Source organism: Heterodontus francisci, unplaced genomic scaffold (genome assembly GCF_036365525.1).
Source record: "Heterodontus francisci isolate sHetFra1 unplaced genomic scaffold, sHetFra1.hap1 HAP1_SCAFFOLD_69, whole genome shotgun sequence".
NCBI lineage: Eukaryota > Metazoa > Chordata > Chondrichthyes > Heterodontiformes > Heterodontidae > Heterodontus > Heterodontus francisci.
In genome coordinates this window covers 1,011,387-1,019,510 of record NW_027140851.1, presented here as the reverse complement: position 1 = coordinate 1,019,510, position 8,124 = coordinate 1,011,387, and positions in this window count along the sequence as shown.

The window sequence follows — 8,124 nt, the reverse complement described above, 5'->3', positions numbered from 1 at the left end:
CATACACTGACACCAAGTAACAAACACAGACAATTGCACCAAGTAACAAAGACATACACTTACACCAAGTATTTTGACATACACTGACACCAAGTAACAAAGACATACACTGATACCCAGTAACACAGACACACTCTTACACCAAGTAACAAAGACATACAGTGACACCAAGTCACAAAGTCACAAACTGACACCCAGTAACAAAGACGTACACTGACACCAATCACAAAGACATACACTGATACCCAGTAACACAGACACACACTTACACCAAGTAACACAGACATGCACTGACACCAGGTAATAAAGACAGACAATTACACCAAGTAACAAAGAAATACACTTACACCAAGTATTTTGACATACACAGACACCAAGTAACAAAGACATACACTGATACCCAGTAACACAGACATACACTTACACCAAGAAACAAAGAAATACACTGACACCAAGTCACAAAGACACACACTGACACACAGTAACAAAGACAAACACTGACACCAAGTCAAAAAGACATACACTGATACCCAGTAACACAGACACACACTTACACCAAGTAACAAAGACAGACACTGATACCCAGTAACACAGACACACACTTACACCAATTAACAAAGACATACACTGACAGCCAGTAGCAAAGACATACACTGACACCCAGTAACACAGCCACACACGGACACCAAGTAACAAAGACACACACTGACACCAAATAACAAAGATACACACTTTCACCAAGTAACACAGACATACACTGACGCCAAGTGCCAAAGACATACACTGATACCCAGTAACACAGGCACACACTTACACCAAGTAACACTGACATACAATCACACCAAGTAACAAAGACATACACTGACACCAAGTAAAAAAGACATTCACTTACACCAAGTAACAAAGACACACACTTACACCAAGTAACACAGGCACAACCTTACACCAAGTCACACAGACATACAATGATACCCAGTAACACAGACACACACTTACACCAAGTAACAAAGACAGACACTGATACCCAGTAACACAGTCGCACACTTACACCAAGTAACAAAGACATACACTGACACCCAGTAACAAAGACATACACTGACTCCCAATACTACAGACATGCACGAATACCCAGTAACACAGGCACACACTTACACCAAGTAACAAAGACATACACTTACACCAAGTAACACAGACATACACTGACACCCAGTAACACAGACACACACTTACACCAAGTAACAAAGACATACATTGACACCCAGTAACAAAGACATACACTTACACCAAGTAACAAAGACATACACTGACAGCAAGTAACCAAGACATACACTGATACCAAGTAACACAGACACACACCTACACCATGTAACACAGACATACACTGACACCAAGTAACAAAGACATACACTGGCACCAAGTAACAAAGACATACACTGATACCCAGTAACACAGACACACAATTACACCAAGTAACTAAGACATACACTGATACCCAGTAACACAGACACACACTTAGACCATGTAACACAGACATACGCTTACACCAAGTAACAAAGACACACACTAACACCAAGTAACACAGACATACACTGACACCAGGTAACAAAGACAGACAATTACACCAAGTAACAAAGACACACACTGACACCAAGTATTTTGACATACACTGACACCACGTAACAAAGACCTGCACTGATACCCAGTAACAGAGACATACACTTACACCAAGAAACAAAGAAATACACTGACACCAAGTCACAAAGACACACACTGACACCCAGTAACAAAGGCAAACACTGACACCAAGTCACAAAGAACATACACTGATACCCAGTAACACAGACACACACTTACACCAAGTAACAAAGACAGACACTGATACCCAGTAACACAGACACACACTTACACCAATTAACAAAGACATACACTGACACCCAGTAACAAAGACATACACTGACACCCAGTAACACAGACACACACGGACACCATGTAACACAGACATACAATGACACCAAGTAACAAAGACATACACTGACACCAAGTAACAAAGACATACACTTACGCCAAGTAACAAAGACACACACTGACACCAAGTAACACAGACATACACTGACACCAAGTAACAAACACAGACAATTACGCCAAGTAACAAAGACATACACTTACACCAAGTAACAAAGACATACACTGACAGCAAGTAACCAAGATATACACTGATACCCAGTAACACAGACACACACTTACACCATGTAACGCAGACATACACTGACACCAAGTAACAAAGACATACACTGACACCAAGTAACAAAGACATACACTGATACCCAGTAACACAGACACACACTTACACCAAGTAACAAAGGCATACACTGATACCCAGTAACACAGACACACACTTACACCATGTAATACAGACATACGCTTACACCAAGTAAAAAAGACACACACTAACACCAAGTAACACAGACATGCACTGACACCAGGTAACAAAGACTGACAATTACACCAAGTAACAAAGACATACACTTACACCAAGTATTTTGACATACACTGACACCAAGTAACAAAGACATACACTGATACCCAGTAACACAGACATACACTTACACCAAGAAACAAAGAAATACACTGACACCAAGTCACAAAGACACACACTGACACCCAGTAACAAAGGCAAACACTGACACCAAGTCACAAAGACATACACTGATACCCAGTAACACAGACACACACTTACACCAAGTAAAAACGACAGACACTGATGCCCAGTAACACAGACACTCACTTACACCAATTAACAAAGACATACACTGCCACCAAGTAACAAAGACATACACTGATGCCCAGTAACACAGGCGCACACTTACACCAAGTAACACAGACATACAATGACACCAAGTAACAAAGACATACACTGACACCAAGTAACAAAGACATACACTTACGCCAAGTAACAAAGACACACAATTACACCACGTAACGCAGACATACACTGACACCAAGTAACAAACACAGACAATTACACCAAGTAACAAAGACATACACTTACACCAAGTATTTTGACATACACTGACACCAAGTTACAAAGACATACACTGATACCCAGTAACACAGACACACACTTACACCAAGTAACAAAGACATACAGTGACACCAAGTCACAAAGACACACACTGACACCCAGTAACAAAGACGTACACTGACACCAATCACAAAGACATACACTGATACCCAGTAACACAGACACACACTTACACCAAGTAACACAGACATACACTGACACCAGGTAGCAAAGACAGACAATTACACCAAATAACAAAGAAATACACATACACCAAGTATTTTGACATACACTGACACCAAGTAACAAAGACATACACTGATACCCAGTAACACAGACATACACTTACACCAAGAAACAAAGAAATACACTGACACCAAGTCACAAAGACAAACACTTACACCAAGGAACAAAGACAGACACTGATACCCAGTAGCAAAGACATACACTGACACCCAGTAACACAGACACACACGGACAGCAAGTAACAAAGACACACACTGACACCAAGTAACAAAGATACACACTTTCACCAAGTAACACAGACATACACTGACGCCAAGTGCCAAAGACATACACTGATACCCAGTAACACAGGCACACACTTACACCAAGTAACACTGACATACAATCACACCAAGTAACAAAGACATACACTGACACCAAGTAACAAAGACATACACTTACACCAAGTAACAAAGACACACACTTACACCAAGTAACACAGGCACACACTTACACCAAGTAACACAGACATACAATGACACCCAGTAACACAGACACACACTTACACCAAGTAACAAAGACAGACACTGACACCCAGTAACAAAGACATACACTGACACCCAGTACCACAGACATGCACGGATACCCAGTAACACAGACACACACGGACACCAAGTGACAAAGACATACACTGACACCAAGTATTTTGACATACACTGACACCAAGTAACAAAGACATACACTGATACCCAGTAACACAGACACACACTTACACCAAGTAACAAATACATACAGTGACACCAAGTCACAAAGACACAAACTGACACCCAGTAACAAAGACATACACTGACACCAAGTAACACAGACACACACGTACACCAAGTAACACAGACATACACTGACACCAAGTCACAAAGACTTACACTGATACCCAGTAACACAGACACACACTTACACCAAGTAACACAGACAGACACTCACACCCAGTAGCACAGACACACACTTACACCAAGTAACAAAAACATACACTGACATCAAGTAACACAGACACACACTGACAACCAGTAACTTTGACATACACTGACACCAAGTAACAAAGACATACACTGATACCCAGTAACACAGACACACACTTACACCAAGTAACAAAGACATACAGTGAAACCAAGTCACAAAGAGACAAACTGACACCCAGTAACAAAGACATACACTGACACCAAGTAACACAGACACACACTGACACCAAGTAACACAGACACACACTTCCACCAAGTAACACAGACATACACTGACACCAAGTCACAAAGACATACACTGATACCCAGTAACACAGACACACACTTACACCAAGTAACACAGACAGACACTCACACCCAGCAACACAGACACACACTTACACCAAGTAAGAAAAACATACACTGACACCAAGTAACACAGACACACACTGACAACCAGAAACACAGACACACACTTACACCAAGTAACAAAGACATACACTGACACCAAGTAACAAAGACATACACTGACACCCAGTAACACTGACACACACGGACAACAAGTAACAAAGACACGCACTTACACCAAGTAACACAGACACACACTGACACCCAGTAACACAGACACTCACTTACACCAAGTAACAAAGACATACACTGATACCCAGTAACACAGGCACACACTGGGGGTGGGGGGGGGGTGCACATTGGAGCAGTGGTTAGCACCGCGGCCTCACAGCTCCAGGGACCCGGGTTCGATTCTGGGTACTGCGTATGCGCAGTTTGCAAATTCTCCCTGTGTCTGCGTGAGTTTCCTCTTGTGCTCCGGTTTCCTCCCACATGCCAAAGACTTGCAGGTTGATAGGTAAATTGGCCATCATAAATTGCCCCTAGTATAGGTAGGTGGTAGGGAAATATATAGGGACAGGTGGGGATGTGATAGAAATACGGGATTAGAGTAGGATTAGCATAAATGGGTGGTTGATGGTCGGCACAGACTCGGTGGGCCGAAGGGCCTGTTTAAGTGCTGTATCTCGAAACTAAACTAAATACTGACACCTAGTGTCACAGAAACACACTGACACCCAGTAACACAAACAAACACACACTGACACCCAGTAACACAGAGAACCACTGATACACAGTAACAAAGACATACACGGACACCAAGTAACACAGACACACACTGACACCCAGTAACAAAGACATACACTGACACCAAGTCACAAAGACATACACTGATACCAAGTCACAAAGACATAGACTGATACCCAGTAACACAGACACACACTGACACCAAGTAACAAAGACATACACTGAGACCAAGTAACAAAGCCACACACCTACACCAAGTAACAAAGACACACACATACACCAAGTAACACAGACATACACTGACACCAAGTAACAAAGACAGACAATTACGCCAAGTAACAAAGACATACACTTACACCAGGTATTTTGACATACACTGACACCAAGTAACAAAGACATACACTGATACCCAGCAACACCGACACACACTTACACCAAGTAACAAAGACATACACTGACACCAATTCACAAAGACACACACTGACACCCAGTAACAAAGACATACAGTGACACCAAGTCACAAAGACCGACACTGATACCCAGTAACACAGATACACACTTACATCAAGTAACAAAGAATACTCTGACACCCAGTAACAAAGACATACACTGATACCCAGCAACACCGACACACACTTACACCAAGTAACAAAGACATACACTGACACCAATTCACAAAGACACACACTGACACCCAGTAACAAAGACATACAGTGACACCAAGTCACAAAGACCGACACTGATACCCAGTAACACAGATACACACTTACATCAAGTAACAAGGACATACACTGACACCAAGTAACAAAGACATACGCTTACACCAAGCAACAAAGACACACACTTACACCAAGTAACACAGACATACACTGACACCAAGTAACAAAGACAGACAATTACACCAAGTAACAAAGACATACACTTACACCAAGTATTTTGACATACACTGACACCAAGTAACAAAGACATACACTGATACCCAGTAACACAGGCACACACTTACACCAAGTAACAAAGACATACACTGACACCAATTCACAAAGAGATACACTGACACCAATTAACAAAGACATACACTGAAACCCAGTAACACAGACACACACTTACACCAAGTAACAAAGACAGACACTGATACCCAGTAACACAGAAACACACTTACACCAAGAAACAAAGAATACTCTGACACCCAGTAACAAAGACATACTATGACACCCAGTAACAAAGACACACACGGACACCAAGTAACAAAGACACACACTTACACCAAGTAACACAGACATACACTGACACCCAGTAACAAAGGCAAACACTTACACCAAGTAACACAGACATACACTGACACCAAGTAACAAAGACATACTCTGATACCCAGTAAAACAGACACTCACTTACACCAAGTCACAAAGATATACACTGATACCCAGTAACACAGTCACACACGGCGGGTGGGTGGGGGGGGGGGTGCACATTGGAGCAGTGGTTAGCAACGCGGCCTCAGAGCTCCACGGACCCGGGTTCGATTCTGGGTACTGCGTGTGCGCAGTTTGCAAGTTCTCCCTGTGTCTGCGTGAGTTTCCTCCGGGTGCTCCGGTTTCCTCCCACATGCCAAAGACTTGCAGGTTGATAGGTTAATTCGCCATCATAAATTGCCCCTAGTATAGGTAGGTGGAAGGGAAATATATAGGGACAGGTGGGGATGTGATAGAAATACGGGATTAGAGTAGGATTAGCATAAATGGGTGGTTGAAGGTCGGCACAGACTCGGTGGGCCGAAGGGCCTGTTTAAGTGCTGGATCTCTAAACTAAACTAAATACTGACACCTAGTGTCACAGACACACACTGACACCCAGTAACACAAACAAACACACACTGACACCCAGTAAAACAGAGAACCACTGATACACAGTAACAAAGACATACACGGACACCAAGTAACACAGACACACACTGACACCCAGTATCAAAGACATACACTGACACCAAGTCACAAAGACATACACTGATACCAAGTCACAAAGACATACACTGAAACCCAGTAACACAGACACACACTGACACCAAGCAACAAAGACATACACTGAGACCAAGTAACAAAGCCATACACCTACACCAAGTAACAAAGACACACACTTACACCAAGTAACAAAGACATACACTTACACCAAGTATTTTGACATGCACTGACACCAAGTCACAAAGACATACACTGATACCCTGTAACACAGACACACACTTACACCAAGTAACACAGACATACACTGAAACCAAGTAACCAAGACATACACTGATACCAAGTCACAAAGACATAAACTGATACCCAGTAACACAGACACACACTGACACCAAGTAACAAAGACATACACTGATACCCAATAACACAGACACACACTGACACCAAGTCACAAAGACATATACTGATTCCAAGTCACAAAGACATACACTGATACCCAATAACGCAGACACACACTTACACCAAGTAATACAGACATCCACTGACACCAATTAACAAAGACATACACTGCTACCCAGTAACACAGACACACACTTACACCAAGTAACAAAGACAGACAAAAATATCCAGTAACACAGACACACCCTTACACCAAGTAACAAAGACATACACTGACACCCAGTAACAAAGACATACACTGACACCCAGTAACACAGACACACACGGACACCAAGTAACTAAGACACACACTTACACCAAGTAACACAGACACACACTAACACCCAGTAACAGAAAC